We start from the raw sequence: 14485 nt of genomic DNA, 5'->3' as shown, positions 1-14485 counted from the left end.
GCAAAATGATAATTAATCAAAATTATTTGTCGCTTTACACACATGAAGAAAATAATCTTTGCGACTCTGTTGTGACACCACAATGAAGAGAATCACCATCAATTTTGCTCACTGTGTTGAATACAACAACACAACAAAATAATGCATAACATTGAAAATTGTAGATATGTACAGTAACAATCCCCAAGTAGCTCCTCATATGCTAATGTATATTGAGATTGGCACAATAATGGAGGATTTTAAGTTATAGTTGAGCTTCTTACTCGGTTTTGTCATTAATTCTGTAACATTTGTTCCAGGTTTTTGTCAGTTGCATAAAAGAAAACAATTTGTTGTTCCAGGAAACAATCAAAATAATTTTTAAAGGCTCCTGTAAAAGTAATTTTCATTTAAAAATAAAATTTAAGGGAAAACTTATACAGTCGTGCCTCGTGGTAGGACCGTCGTCAAAATGACTTCTCCGCGGTAAAACGGCTTCAGAATTAAGAATTTTGCCTTCGCAGTGGGACAATTAGTACTATTGGAAAGGTAGGATACTAATTGTCCCACTGCGAAGGCAAAATCCTCATTCTGAGGCCGTTTTACCACGGAGAAGTCATTTTGACGACGGTCCTACTACGAGGTCACGACTGTAACTAATAATTGTTTTTAAAGAGAATTAACCCATTATTATTTCATTTGAAAAAGCTTTTCTTAAGGTTTTAAGACGTATTAAGATTTTATTTGACCCCATCATCAGGTCTACAGTAGAAAACAATTAAATTTCTTTTAATAATTGAAATTAACAACAATTTACTTAAAATTTATCAAGTATTAAGGTGACTCTTATTGGGAATTTTTATTTATAATATAAAGCACACGGATACTTTAGAAAAAAGAACTCGCGACATGACCTTGAGTACAATTACCAGTAAAAGTTAATTTATTTTGTATATGTGTGTATGATCTTGCTGATTATATAAATTGAAGGTGGTAGAAATATGTATATGTACATAAAAATAGGTACATATATGATGGGGAAAAAAAGGAAACAGACGACGCAAAGAGATTGAAAGGGCAAAGAGGCTTGTGGTATGAAATATACGCGCGCGGCTTCGATTGATGCAAACAAAAGTCCACCAAGTGTGAGAGACAGAGATTGACTTGTCGTCTGTGCATGATGAATTGACAAAATCTCCATCTTCGTCTTATATACAATTCCTTCATCTCAATCACAACACATTTTTTTTTAACTCCATGTCCGCATCAGTCGACATGAGGCAATTTTTTTTTGTATTTAGCAAAAGGCGGGAGATGCGGATGATGAAGGAAAAAAAGAGAAGTATATTAGGAAGATTCCAAATTCAATCACAGCTTTTGTCCAAATTTTCCTGTGAATGTCGTACTCGGATCTGTATATGTATGTGGCTGGTATTACAATATAAATTAGGGAATTACCCAAAAGAGCATATGCTGTTTATTGGCAATGAGATGGACAAAATCACCTCTCCATCATTTTTCCATTCGCAATCCTTCATCATCGCCGTTCGCGGTCTTTCATTATCGTCACTCCACGATATCTCATTGACAGGGAATTCGATTATTTGGCACATTCAAACAAGGTGGCAGAAAACCTCAAAATATATACTTATTTTGTACTTTTTATGTTGTCTTCGTCATCTTAAAAAAAAAAAGAGATCTTTCAGATCCTTGTTTGTGCTTTTTTTTCTTCATGTAAAGGTTCTTTTTTAAGTCCACAAAAAATTTGAGTTTTGGCCACTTCTTTTTTTAGTTGCTAGGGAGCTTTAAAAAATATATTACCCGGTGCCTCCATTGTAATACAGTATACATTACGAATCAAATCTTTTGATTAGAAAATTATGATTTTGATCAGAAGAATATTCCGTTTTCAGAAAAATGTTCCAATTCCAAGAACTAATGTTCTATTTTGTCAGAAAAATCTACCATTTTGATCAGGATAATTCACAATCTGATCATGAATCCGTTTTATTGATTAATTCCTAATTATCCTGATTAATTGCTTATTATCCAGATCGAATGTAAATATTTACCTGATCAAAATGGAATATTCTTCTGATCAGAAGCATAATTTTCTGACAAAAAAGATGAGACCCAAAGATAACTAACTAGTTTATGTATATTCAAACTGCAATAAAATGCAATTTATAAAATTATTATTTTTTTGAATGACATTGAATAATTTGATTACTACCTGGCGCCTCCATCTTAATCAACCAGGTGTCCCCATTGCGAGCTTTATGTTGATCATAAATCACCCAGAGACAGTAAATCTGTTTTTTTTCGTTAAATAATCGCTACTTAAATGCCCCCTTTTGCAAATTCCTAAGTGAGAATTAGGTCAAAGAAAATACAATAATTAAAATCTAAAAAAAAATACATATTAACTACAAATTTTCCCTACGAATCTACAATACAAATAAAACAATAAAACAAAAAGGGAATAAATGAGTGATTTAGAAGAGAAGAAGAGATTTCAAAGAGATGATGATGAGACGTCCACTAGCAGAGAGCGAAAGAGAGACTGCAGTCTGGCAAAAATGCATCACAGACAGAAAAAATTTGTTCGTTTTGATATAAATGGCGGCTCCGCCTTTCCGTTTAACTGATTACGTGATTTCGTCGTTCCCACCGCCACTTTTTAATACACATTTAATGACTATGTGCACCTCATAACTATGACATTGAAATATTTATGCCTTTCTTCTTTTTTCTCCTCTTCTATTATTTCTCCATTTTAGTTTTGTATCATACATACATAGTGTGTGTTTTATGTATACAACCTATCTTTTCACTTTATGCAATTTTATTGTAAATATTACACACGAACTATTCTCTTCAACCCAGTCTGGTGGGCGACCACCAATTCTGCCTGCTAGTTGGAAATTTCGAGGGATGATTGGGAATGAACAGAAGAAAAAGAGGAAGAGATAGAGCTCCACACAGATTGACGAATTGAAATTTTTCCTCAAGTCCCCAATGTGATTTATTGCATCCATATTCTTTCCAGGATGCGAAACATTTTCGCATTTCCCTTGTCAATGTCCAGAAAATTCACGCCATAAATTTCAATTTTGTCGATTCTTTGAATAAAAAGTAACAACAATCGAAGGAAAATTCTTTCCCACTTCCTTATCATGTCCCTTGGTGGATATATCCCCTATATATAGATAGGTGTGTGTGAGAAGTTTATCGAATGCTAGGTAGAGGAGAAAACTTTTCTCAACGTCAGCACACAGGCGGGAGTGAATTCGTAAAAGGTAGATTGAATTTGAGGGGCTAGCAGCGGAAGGGAGGCGGAGAAATCCTTAGGTGCAAAAAGGGAAGCATAAGGTGATGGTGATTTTGCAGATTTCTATCCACATGTCGGATTTCTTTTGCGTAAATTAGACATACGGTGATTTTACCTGAATATCTATGCAGCAGTGTTGAAGAGGGTTCGTAGGTACTACAATATTCGTGGTTGTTTAGGAAATAAGGATATTTCTAGGAAATTTCTTTTTGATTCTCTAAGTTTTGGCCACTTTTGCTGATAATTTTACTTTTTTATTTAATTAATTTGCTGTAAAATTTAGCTAATTTTTTGCACTAAAAAATAATTTTCTAAATGAATTCCAAAGAAAATAAATATACCTACATATAGCGATTGATGTCGCGTGATAGAGGAAAATTGCAAATTAATAGCCCAAATTAATTTTCTTCCAAAACACAGTTTAACTACTGAAACTCCCAGAATTTGGGAATTTTGTGAATGAAGAGAGCATGGCATGAGGATCGATCACGAAAATTATGATACTTATACTTATACGAAAATTATGATATTGTGTGACTTTTGCTGCCAAAAACGTTCCACTTTCAAAACACTAAAAAAAATGTTGTTTCCTTTTGGGGCCAAACTTTTTTTGGAAGTGATCATACATTTGATGATGATGATGAAGATCATAATGATGGAATATTTGTCTAACATGTTTTATATCTCACCATCAGGTATCTTTTTTGTCGCACTCGCGCGAAAATTGCATGATTGGCGATCAAGTCAAAAATTGGGCTTGATCGATTCACATTTATACTGTGGATCCAACATCACGAAGAAAGATTTGGCGTTATAGTTCACTAAGAGCTGCCCTTTCTGCGTTCACCCAATGAATGAATTATTGAAGAAAGAAAAAAAAAAAGATGTAGATGAGATGATGGGAGAAAAAAATCGAGACAAGTTCAAAAATAATTAATGACACGAATGTTGGATGATCAACGTGCGCAAGATTGCTCAGTGTGTGATCATCCTGGTGGCTATTGGTTGTCTTTAGGCTGCGAGGTGGAAAAAAATGCCATTTTTACAAGGAATGGGTTCAACAATCACTTCTTGAAAGTTATAAATTCTCCCGTGAGTGGTTGGCTGCTGCTGCTGCTGTTCTTGCCATCTTCTATACCGGGCTCAATCACACTATTCGTCCGCCTTCTTCATTTTTTTCTTTACCTCATCATCGAATTGTACCGATAAATGATGATATTGATGCGATGATGAGGATGAAAACTTCTTTCTTGCCAAGCCGACATTGACACAAAATGGACACGTTGTTCATCATCGCCAAGCAGCAACACAGAGACTCTCTCACAGTTTGGGGCATCCAGCAGCAAGAATTGAATGTGGAAATATTTTTTTCCCTTAATTTCTTTACTTCCAATTCATCTTTCTCTTTCCATGTGAAATTCATTCTTTGCCTCCACGATTAATATTCACAAATACACATTTTGAGCATTCGTGGCAAATGCTCTTTTCTTAGCATAAAAGACATACATACGCACCACCATCCAATGTATATGAGAAGAAATTCACAGCGTATCGATCACCAATCGCACGTCCTGCCGTGCTTCAGGTATTGATTCCTAAATTGCGCCTAGCTGGAGATCTACAAACAAATTTGATGATACACGACAGAGGTGGGCTCCCCCCACTACCATTTGCGGCTTCTTCTCACTACACACAGTCTGGTTTTTCTATGGAGCTTCCTTTTTCATTCATAGATTCTTCAGTAAAAAGTCTCTTTGACAAACTAAAGGCTTAAATGTTGAAAAAGGTTTAATTCTTTCAAGAGATCTTTTACGATCTGTTATTATCTTTCTGTTAGCTAAGAGTAAAAGCTTTAATTTCCTTAATTTTTAAGTCCTGGTCAGGTGTGAATTTCATACAATGCGTGGGTGACCTACAAGCCTCTTACAGTTTTTTTTTCTTAAGGAAATGAGTTCAAGTCGAAAAGATAATCTTTCCCAAAGCAATTCTTTACGCAATTCCTTGGGCTTTTCTAAAACGCTGGGATTACGAATTAGTTTGAATTCTAATGTGACCTCGGGGAAATTGAAAGCTCGCTCGGAAGTTCTCAAGGAGGCGTTTATACATATTTGCGACTACTTTGAGTGGGGTAGAAAGGAGTCCATTTGAATTTGGAGTATTGCAGTGCAGAATAAATGTAGGACAGAGAGGCGGCAGCGATTCCTTAATTTATTGCTTGCGATTTATTTGACTCACTCTCCCGCGTGTGATGGCTATCTCTTGAGCTGGAAGGGGTGGTGGAAAAAAAGGTAAAATGGGAGGCTTTATACTTGGGTGTGCGATATATGAGATTGCGTGTGCTGTTGCAATGACACAAAGAAGAATGTTTTGTGTGGACGACGCTTCTTCGTTTTGCTTCTTCGTCTCCTCTGTTTTTTTTTTCTTGAAACCTCATGGATAGGGACTGATGAGGGGGTACTTGAGTGTGGGTAAAGAATTTCTCCCCCTTGTCCACCTTCTTATCCATTTTCTGTTTTTGCACTCGCCTTGTGAGCTTTTTTTCTCCCCATGGTGGCCAAAGGTATATGTAAGTGTGTGATATGCGATATCGTGAGGTGGTTAGAGGTTGCTACACGAGGTCTATGGGTTTGCCATCTCATGTGCAAAAGGGGGAGAGACTCGGGAATCCGTCGAATGTGCGATGGGGCGGTTTCCACTTCATTTTATTTCGCGCAGATAAGACAAAATTAACGTTTTGTGTGTCTGTGGCTGCGTTATGTGTGACTGTTGGATACCGCACTGCCAGGTCGGTGTGATCCTCTGATGTGATTGCATGCCCTCGAGGATATTTATATCGGTTCTCCTTCCAACTGGGCGCGATACGTCGCGGGGGAAGTATATATGGTCAAAAAAGATGAGACTCCACCGAAGCCACCAAGTTATCTGGTTTCTCTGCCTGCACACAGGCTTTAAAAAAAAAGACACGACGCAAGGAAGGAGGGCTATTTTTTGGAGGACATGGCAGATTAATTGGAAGGGCGGAACTCAATGAATCCTGGTGCACTTCTCATCTATTTCTCATTCATAAAGTTCTTTCCCCCTCATCACCCCTTGTGGACTTGATTGCTATTCTCTCTGTTGGTGTGTCTTCGGTCCAAAAAAGAATATCCCCTTTTTTTCGCCGCTAATATGCATCGCTGTGGTGTCCGCTGAAATGAGTTAGGGCTCCATTTTAAATGTCTCTAAAACGTTAATTTTGGTGGATCGAAAAAGAATGTCTGCCGCTGTCTCAATATTTTTATTGCACCTGGGGATGCGTTGATTTTTATTCTTATACACTGAAAAAAATTTATTTCAATATAATATTCTTATGTAAAACTAATTCTTCTATATAAAAAAATCGACTAAAATAATGATAAATCAAAGGGGAGACCCTTTAGTTTAATTTGCATTAGTTTTCGAGACGGCCTTATTAGAATTCTTCATGGTGTCTTCGTGTCCTTTTCATACTGTTTCCCATTGGTCATTTATACATATATACAGTGCGAAAGATGCCCTGCCACGAAAGAGAGAAGTTTGCCGTAATATATTTAGAACTCGATATGCGTGTCTGCTTCAGTCTATGGGTGGATCCATGATTTTGGGGCTAGTTTTAATTAAATAAATTGATGGTTTTCGTGAAGATATGTGATTAATATTGATTTCCAGTCTCTCAACCAAAATATATCGCCCCCTCCTACCCCCCGGCGCATATTTTTATGTGACCGTAAATATATTTCTCTCTCTTGGTGCTGCTGATCATTTTGTTGTTGTTGTTGTTGGTTCAATAAATTGCCCTTTGATTGCTTCTCTGTGACTGTCGTCGAGATTTCCTAAATTATCACTTTTGTCTCTCTTTTACTTAATTCCTTTCCAATTGGGAAACATGCCGACTTGTTGGAGCTTTTTAAAACTTGATCTTCTTATGTTGTATGTTGGTGTGTAAATTGCTAAGAATTTCAATATTATTTAAATGTATTTCGGTTGTATACATAATATGTATAAGTGATACAGTACCTATATAGAATACTGAGAGAGAAAAAGGGGAAGGAAGAGTAAAAGAAAATGGTTAAAGAACGATTCCCATAAGATGTCATAAATCGAGTGATTTACGGATTCTCTGAGTTGACCATGTTGTTGGGTCCAGTGGAGACGCCGTGTGTGAAATTATGTTGTATGTTGATTCGCGAATGGCCTCTGAATTGACAATATTGCAAATTAAAAATTGCATCTTCAGTATTCCCTTTTGAACTTGTCATTCCTTTTTGTATTTTACATCACATTGTATACCAACGGCGTACAAAGAACATGGGGGAAGGAAGACAAAAACGCTCATCCAACCAATAAGACGAAAGAACAAATATCAATTGAAAATGTTGACAGGCAGCAAAATTGAATTCAAATAACTCATTTGAGCGCATAGCTTTTATCTCTGTTGGTACTATATATTTTTTTGTTAATATATAATTCACGACATGTCCATATATACAACGTGGTGCCATCGGTGCTGTGGCCGAGCCAAGGGGTGTTTATCTGGGGAATATTTTAATAATATTCCAAATCTACATACGAATAATTACGATTAATATTCTGTTTTATTTTGAATTATTCATTAGAATTCTTAATTTCAGAGTATGTATATCTAGAACGGTAAAGTCTAGCATCAAACTAGTAAACAAAATCTTTTAATAATTATTTTCTAATCAGAATAATTTCGCCAAAAAAATTCCGAATACTCAGAATTTTTATTTTTTATTCAGTTAAATACCCCTTGTGCTGCGGAATCTTTTGGTTTTGGTCAGGAAATACATAGTGGGGAAACGGGAAAACTAATGGGAGGGAAAAAAAGAAGATCGCGTCGCGTCGCCGGCTGGTCAATTTCTTATGCTCACAACTACCATTGAGAGATTGTTTCGGTATATAAATCGACAATGTTTGATCCCAAAAAATCTACCCTGTGGGCCTAATATAAATCACATAGCGTTCATACATACATATAGATTTTATGTGTAAATTTCCGCTTTTATTCATTCCGTCTTCTACTATCCTTTTCGCACTGAACCCAGTGCGGATTTCTTTGCATGGACATTAATGAAAATTGCAACGGAAATAAATTGAAGATGTGGTGCAAGAAGAGGAAGGAATAGGTACAGAGAGATTGAATTTAATCGTAATTTAATTAAACTTTTTAAATAATTTATTTTTTTTATATAAAATAATTATTTTTTGCATGAAAAAAATATTAAAAAAAATTCTTTAACAAAACTTATAAGTTTGTCGTCCGTCTGTAGTGGGAGGAATTACGATTTCATTGTAATTTGATATGGGAGGAAAAAAAGAGTGGCTCACGCAAAGAAAAGATTTTGATGGGGATGATGAAGAAATTATGGGACATTTGGTATGAAAGAGCACATTGCACAAAAGATTGGGTGAATAAGGTGAATTTCTTTTCTTGTTATTTCCTCCGGAGCGTTTTCTCATTCTTTTTGCTATATATTTATGTATGGTATTTGTCTGTCTTTTTATACTCTCCTTCCCCTTCAATTTGAACCATTGGAGACATTTTGTAATGTCATCCACGGTATATTTGCTCTGGCACAACACAATGATGATGATGATGGTGATTCCATTAATGGAAGAGCAAAAATAATAAAAAAGAGAGGGACATAAGTGAAAGACGAAGTTGATGAGGAAAAAAAAGGCAATGGTATTTTTATGAGTTGAGACCATTTTCATTATTGAGCCTTCTCATTTGTGGTGGTTCAAAAAGAGACTTGATGTGACTGACAGGAATTTTCGTCTTAATACATTTTTGTGAGATGCGCGATCATCATCAAAGCTGGAAGATGGTACGGTATTACCCACCTTCCCTCTCGCCTAGCTTCCCCATATCTTGTCATCTTTTGCTTTACTCTCTTTGCGACTTTGTACACAACATACATAGAATTATTGAAAAGAGAAGAAAAAAAAAGAGATGGTGTTGTTGTTAGTTGTGTAACAACATAGTATGAGTACACATAGCAAGTCCAAAAATGAGGGAACCACATTTATTTAAACGACCCACAAAAATGACGGACTAAAGACAAAGTAAAAATAATGTGGAGATAAGAATAAAAGGAGGTAAAAAAAAATGGAGAAAAAGATTAATGAGAAACGCCCCACAAGAGCCAAAAATTAATAGAACTCAAATCTTGATGAGCTTTTTGGGTAATTCTCGGACCGTCGCGGTCGTCATACACACAGGCGCGAGAAGGGCAAAAAAGCTCTTCGCGTTGACAACAAAAAAGTTTATGACTTTGAAAATGTTTTGGATCTTTTTCACCATCTCGGGAATTCTTTTTGTACTTCTCCCAAGTTTTTTTTTGGCATGCCCTGAAGTCCTCCATTATCCATTTTTATCTTCTGAATTTGAGATGCTATAAGCTCTTCACAAAAGTGGGTTGTCGCTGATATAGGAGAAAATATCCGATCCAATCGATTTTTGGACAAGGAGTACACACCACCACTCACATTACATCGATATGGATGACGATGGAGAAGGCGGATGAAATTCTTCATCCACTTTATTTGATGTTTCTCTTCCGAAAAAAAAAGAACGTGGCGGTGGAAAAAAGATATTGTTGATATGGAAATTTATTCAGGGAAAGTTTTGTGATGGGCTCAAGATTAATCGATCTGCCACTTAAGTGGTTCTTCTTCTTCCCGCAACTTTGAACACCACTCCCTCCCTCCTTTCCTATTGTACGTTTTTGGCATGTGGTGCAGGCTGTTCACAAAACATTCTCACACACGTTTAAGTACCTATGCTATGTATGGCACAGCTTGGAAATCGCTTCATTCTACCCAAAATCATGGTTTTGTGCGGGAGGGGTGAGAAAATATAGAAGAGATTTTCAACTTTCACGTATAAACTTGTGTGTGTGTGTGAGCTTTTTCATTCCCTCTTCAAAAGCTTCAATGCTTTTCTTCTTCTTTTTTTAAAGAAATTCTTGGGAATCAATTGGAAAAAAAAAGAATTTAAGACATGAAAATTGTTTAATTGAGAATTTTTAGTTCTGGTATTTAATTACATTTTTCACTTTTATTTTTCTGTTTTTTTTTCTTTTTGACGTTAAGGATTTGTTTTCAAGGCTTCCGGTGTTCGTCAGAGGAAATTCGCGCTCACCCAAGGAAAACCAGCAATTAAAGCCAAAGCTTTCGACCCTAATAGCGGGTCTTCTTCAGTGGCTGAAAGGACACATTTAATCAAACATTTTACATAGGTTTGTAACATTGTTAAAAATCATGTAAATTTATGTAAATAAAAAACCTATGTTAAATGTTTGAAAAAATGTGTCCTTTCAGCCACTGAAGAAGACTCGCTGTTAGAGTCGAAAGCTTTGGTTTTAATTGCTGCTTTTATTTTTCATTTCATTTTTGCATTGTTATCAAAGTCTTAAGCTCAGTTCTTTTTTTTTATTCCATTTTAGATTAGATTTTTTTTCCATTTTAACAAGAAGCGCACCCCTCTGTAGTTCCCTATATATCCTGTCCATAGACTTTCAATACTCTTTCTTTTCTTCCTCCTCTACCTTTGATCCTATTCCTAATAGCTTCATCTTGCTAGAGCAATAATTGTGATGAGAATCTCCTGTGAGATGTATCAATATTTTCCTTAAGTGTGTATATCGAAGAAAAAAATGATATGGAGATGTAAGGCAGAGCGTTATGATGCGTCAGAAAGTGCCTGGTGTATGGGATGCTGTCGGAGGGACAATTTTGCAAGTCATCTGTGAGATGTTTCAAGAAAACACTCCAAATTTTGGACAAGAGGAGATTCTGGTGGGCCTTGGGAGGGGAAGTCTTTGCGTACAACAAAGTTGGTGGAATTGAAAACATCATCATTCTTTTCGATATAATTCCCAAATGTTCCGATAATCTTATATTGTTGCGAGTGGACTTTTTCTCTCGCATCACATTTATTGTAGTTGCGGGTTACTATTTACAGGACTTTTTTTGCTCAATGAGAAAATCCTTTAGAACCCCTGGGTACGTTATATATAGTTTTTTGAATTTTTTTTTTTGTTAAATCAAACGGACAGGAATCTCGTGAAACTGATGTGTTTCCCACCGAGTGAATTTATCTCAAAAGACGTTCATTAGCACAGCAATTCGCCACGACACAATCCTCTGGTCATTTCTCACAATCTATGCTTCTCTTACACATCTCACCGCGGTGTCTCTTTCCAAGCAATATCTATTCATATATAAATTGTGATATTTACAACTCGCAATTCGCATTTGGCTCAAATTAATGTGTTTTATGATTGTGGATCGTGTTCCAGGAAGGTTTTCAGAATGATCTTTTTTTCTTCTTTCTTTCTCTGTAACTCTGGTGAGGAAAAGTTGGGTGTAATTCAGTGTGAAAGAGCAAGAAAGGTACCATCCAACAACACCATATAGCATTAAATGGACACAGAATATTCTCTTCTTAATTTCATCTTATATGTGGACTTTCCTCTGGGATATGCCGTTCCGAGAGGAGTTTATGAATAGTTTCGGATGAGAGTGGTATATGTATGTTGTTGGAAGGAACATATGCTTGACTGATTTGACGAATTACTATTCGGTTGCTGTTGCTGCTGTTTCTTTGCTGTATCATTAAAGAGGAGGCAAATATGCTTAAAGAAGAATATCGTAATTTTCTGCTTTTGGCACAATAGCCACAAGTTTTGCTTCATTTCTCTTGTTCCATCCTCTCTTATGACCTTCATTTTCTTATCGTTCGCAAGAGATACATGCTTGTTAAATCTTTCACATATAATTTCTTAATATTTCAACTTTTACGGAAATTTTTTATTATATTTGAAAAAAGAAATGAAACTGAAGGAATTGATATAGATTTGATTTTTATTAAATAAAATTTTTAATTCTGAACTTAAAAAAAACTCTTCAGACTGCAATATGTACTACATTACGATTAAACTTAAGGCACTTTAAAATGCAAGGAGTTGTCAACAAAAACTGTGACGTTATCAGGAGAAATATATTCTTTATTGCCAACTTCTACCCACTACAGCAAATTATTTTATTACTCCACTAATTATGTTTGTTCATAAAACTATTCCCTTTAAACCTATAAAAGTTGTTTAACTAATTCAAGAAATATTCCACCGGTTAAACTTTGTCCTTCCATGGATGTTTTGCTCTTAAGAACGCATGCGTTCCTTATGCTCCAATTGGTGTTGTATATATCATTTTATTGCGACATTTTTGGTGTCCTGTACAAAATTCACTAAGGGGGTGGTTATATTCAAAATTCACCCCCATCTCGCTATGTGACAGTTACCGTTTTAGTGGATGAGGAGACGGTGTTGCTGTGCGCAATGTAAAATTGAATCCCTCGCGTGTTCCTAATCGTTTCTACTGCAGGGAAAATCACATGACAATTTATCCAAATGGAGGCGTGTCTCTGTCGCCGTTCTTTTCATTAAATTTCTCTTTCACCTTGTGGCGTCACTTGTGTCACACAACACCTGGGGGTGAATTTTTCTCTCTCTCTAGAGGGTTTGTCACACATTCTCCATTCCTCTATATGGTTGTTTTTTTTGTAGGTATATAAATGCGATTGTGAATGACAGAGAGAGAGAAAATAAAATATATATGAGCTTAGTTTCCTTAAGGGAGGGACTTTACCTTTGGATGACGTTTCTCCGGGGGTTAGGGAAGATGTCTAGTAAACGATAAATAATGAACCAGAGAGACATTTTCGTGCGATAAATGATATGCTGTGAGGTAAAAATTCTCACCTAGGAAGGGGAAAACACGCCCGCTACCAGAGGGTTGGTTGGAGTAAAGTTTTATACAGTGGACGAAATTTAGATAGGTCCGGCCTATTATTGCTTGATTTTGGTCAGATGATTGGGAAACCTAATCCAAAATCAACCAAAAAGTATAGCCTACATCCTTTTACAATAGAATATGTTCAAATTATCCACAGGATTTTGATCCTGGGGAAGTTTTGGGCAAAAATCTGAAAAATGGCCAAAAATGAAGCGAAGAGTACTCTGCGTTGATACCACTGCTTGAGTTTTTAAAGCCAATAATGCTTCTTTTCTAATTTTTTTAACGCAGTCCCCTAGGGGAACACAATATTGACCGATTTGAGTGATAATTTGGCCAAGGGACCCCAAACCGTAGCCCCAGGATCTCCCTGAAAACCCCTTGATACACCTCCGGAGGATTTCTTTGATAACTCATAGGAAAAAATTTTTTTTGAAACCAATTTTTTTGCAAATCGATAGAATATCATCCCTACAACGATATCCTTTGCAAATAAAAATTTCCTGGAAAAATTTCTTTAACAAAATAATTCACTAATTATTTCAAGTGGGGGGTCAAAGTACGCCCTGTTTTACTTTATACCCATTTTCCTAATAAAATTCGATTTTTTTGGCAATTTTTAGATCTCGCCCGTAATTATCATTAGTTTTGCTATGAAACTGCAAATAAAAATTATAGCATTAATTACGCAAAATTTTCAATGGACTTGCATTGAAAATGCGACATGAAAGCGCCGCTCTGCAAATTTTCTCAGTGTGACGCCCAATTTGGCACGCACGAATGTTTTGAGAAAGAGACAGATGTATGAGATGGGTATAGTTTTTGATCCTTTGCGAATTTGGATCAAAAATTATGCCAAAAAATATGAATTATTGGATGAATGCTCGCCATAACTTTATTCCAGGGACATTAATTAATATGTTTTTCCTCTAAAAATATCAACCAATGATATTTTGAGGGAAAAATGGTGTAAAAACACCATGGCATGACACTTCAATACAAGCATAATGTGTGAGTGTGTGTGTGCATGTTTTCATCGTGGAGCACCCCTAAGCGTGTGTTGCGCAGCTTTTGTACTGCCTTCATGCCGCAATAGGAAAAGCGTGGATTCAGCATGGGTTTTGCGGGACGGCTTTTTGTTGCAAAGGTCGCGAGTTCGAATTCAATTAATTAATTAATTTTTTTCCCAATTTATGTTTTTTCCTTAATAATTTTCATCCCTTTCTTTCACATTAAGTCATTTGGTATGATGCGACGTGAAATAAGATGAAAAATATTCGTTTTTAACCTTTTTTAACACTTTAATCTCCTTTTATTTTTATTGCTCCAAGAATT

General features: G+C 35.9%; 1 protein-coding gene across 1 annotated transcript in view; it reads left to right on the top strand.

Annotated features, from left to right (window-relative positions):
* The window catches only part of LOC129786570 (nuclear pore complex protein Nup88), an 850897-nt gene extending 837503 nt beyond the window's left edge, over positions 1-13394 (top strand). The window contains exon 7 of the mRNA XM_055821675.1: positions 13369-13394. The gene's annotated coding sequence lies outside the window, so the exon portion shown is untranslated. The remainder of the gene's footprint in view (positions 1-13368) is intronic.
* Positions 13395-14485: the final 1091 nt, after the last annotated feature.

This window comes from Lutzomyia longipalpis, chromosome 1 (genome assembly GCF_024334085.1).
Source record: "Lutzomyia longipalpis isolate SR_M1_2022 chromosome 1, ASM2433408v1".
Lineage (NCBI taxonomy): Eukaryota > Metazoa > Arthropoda > Insecta > Diptera > Psychodidae > Lutzomyia > Lutzomyia longipalpis.
Note: the sequence above shows the minus strand (reverse complement) of the source record. Positions and strands in the feature narration are given on the sequence as shown.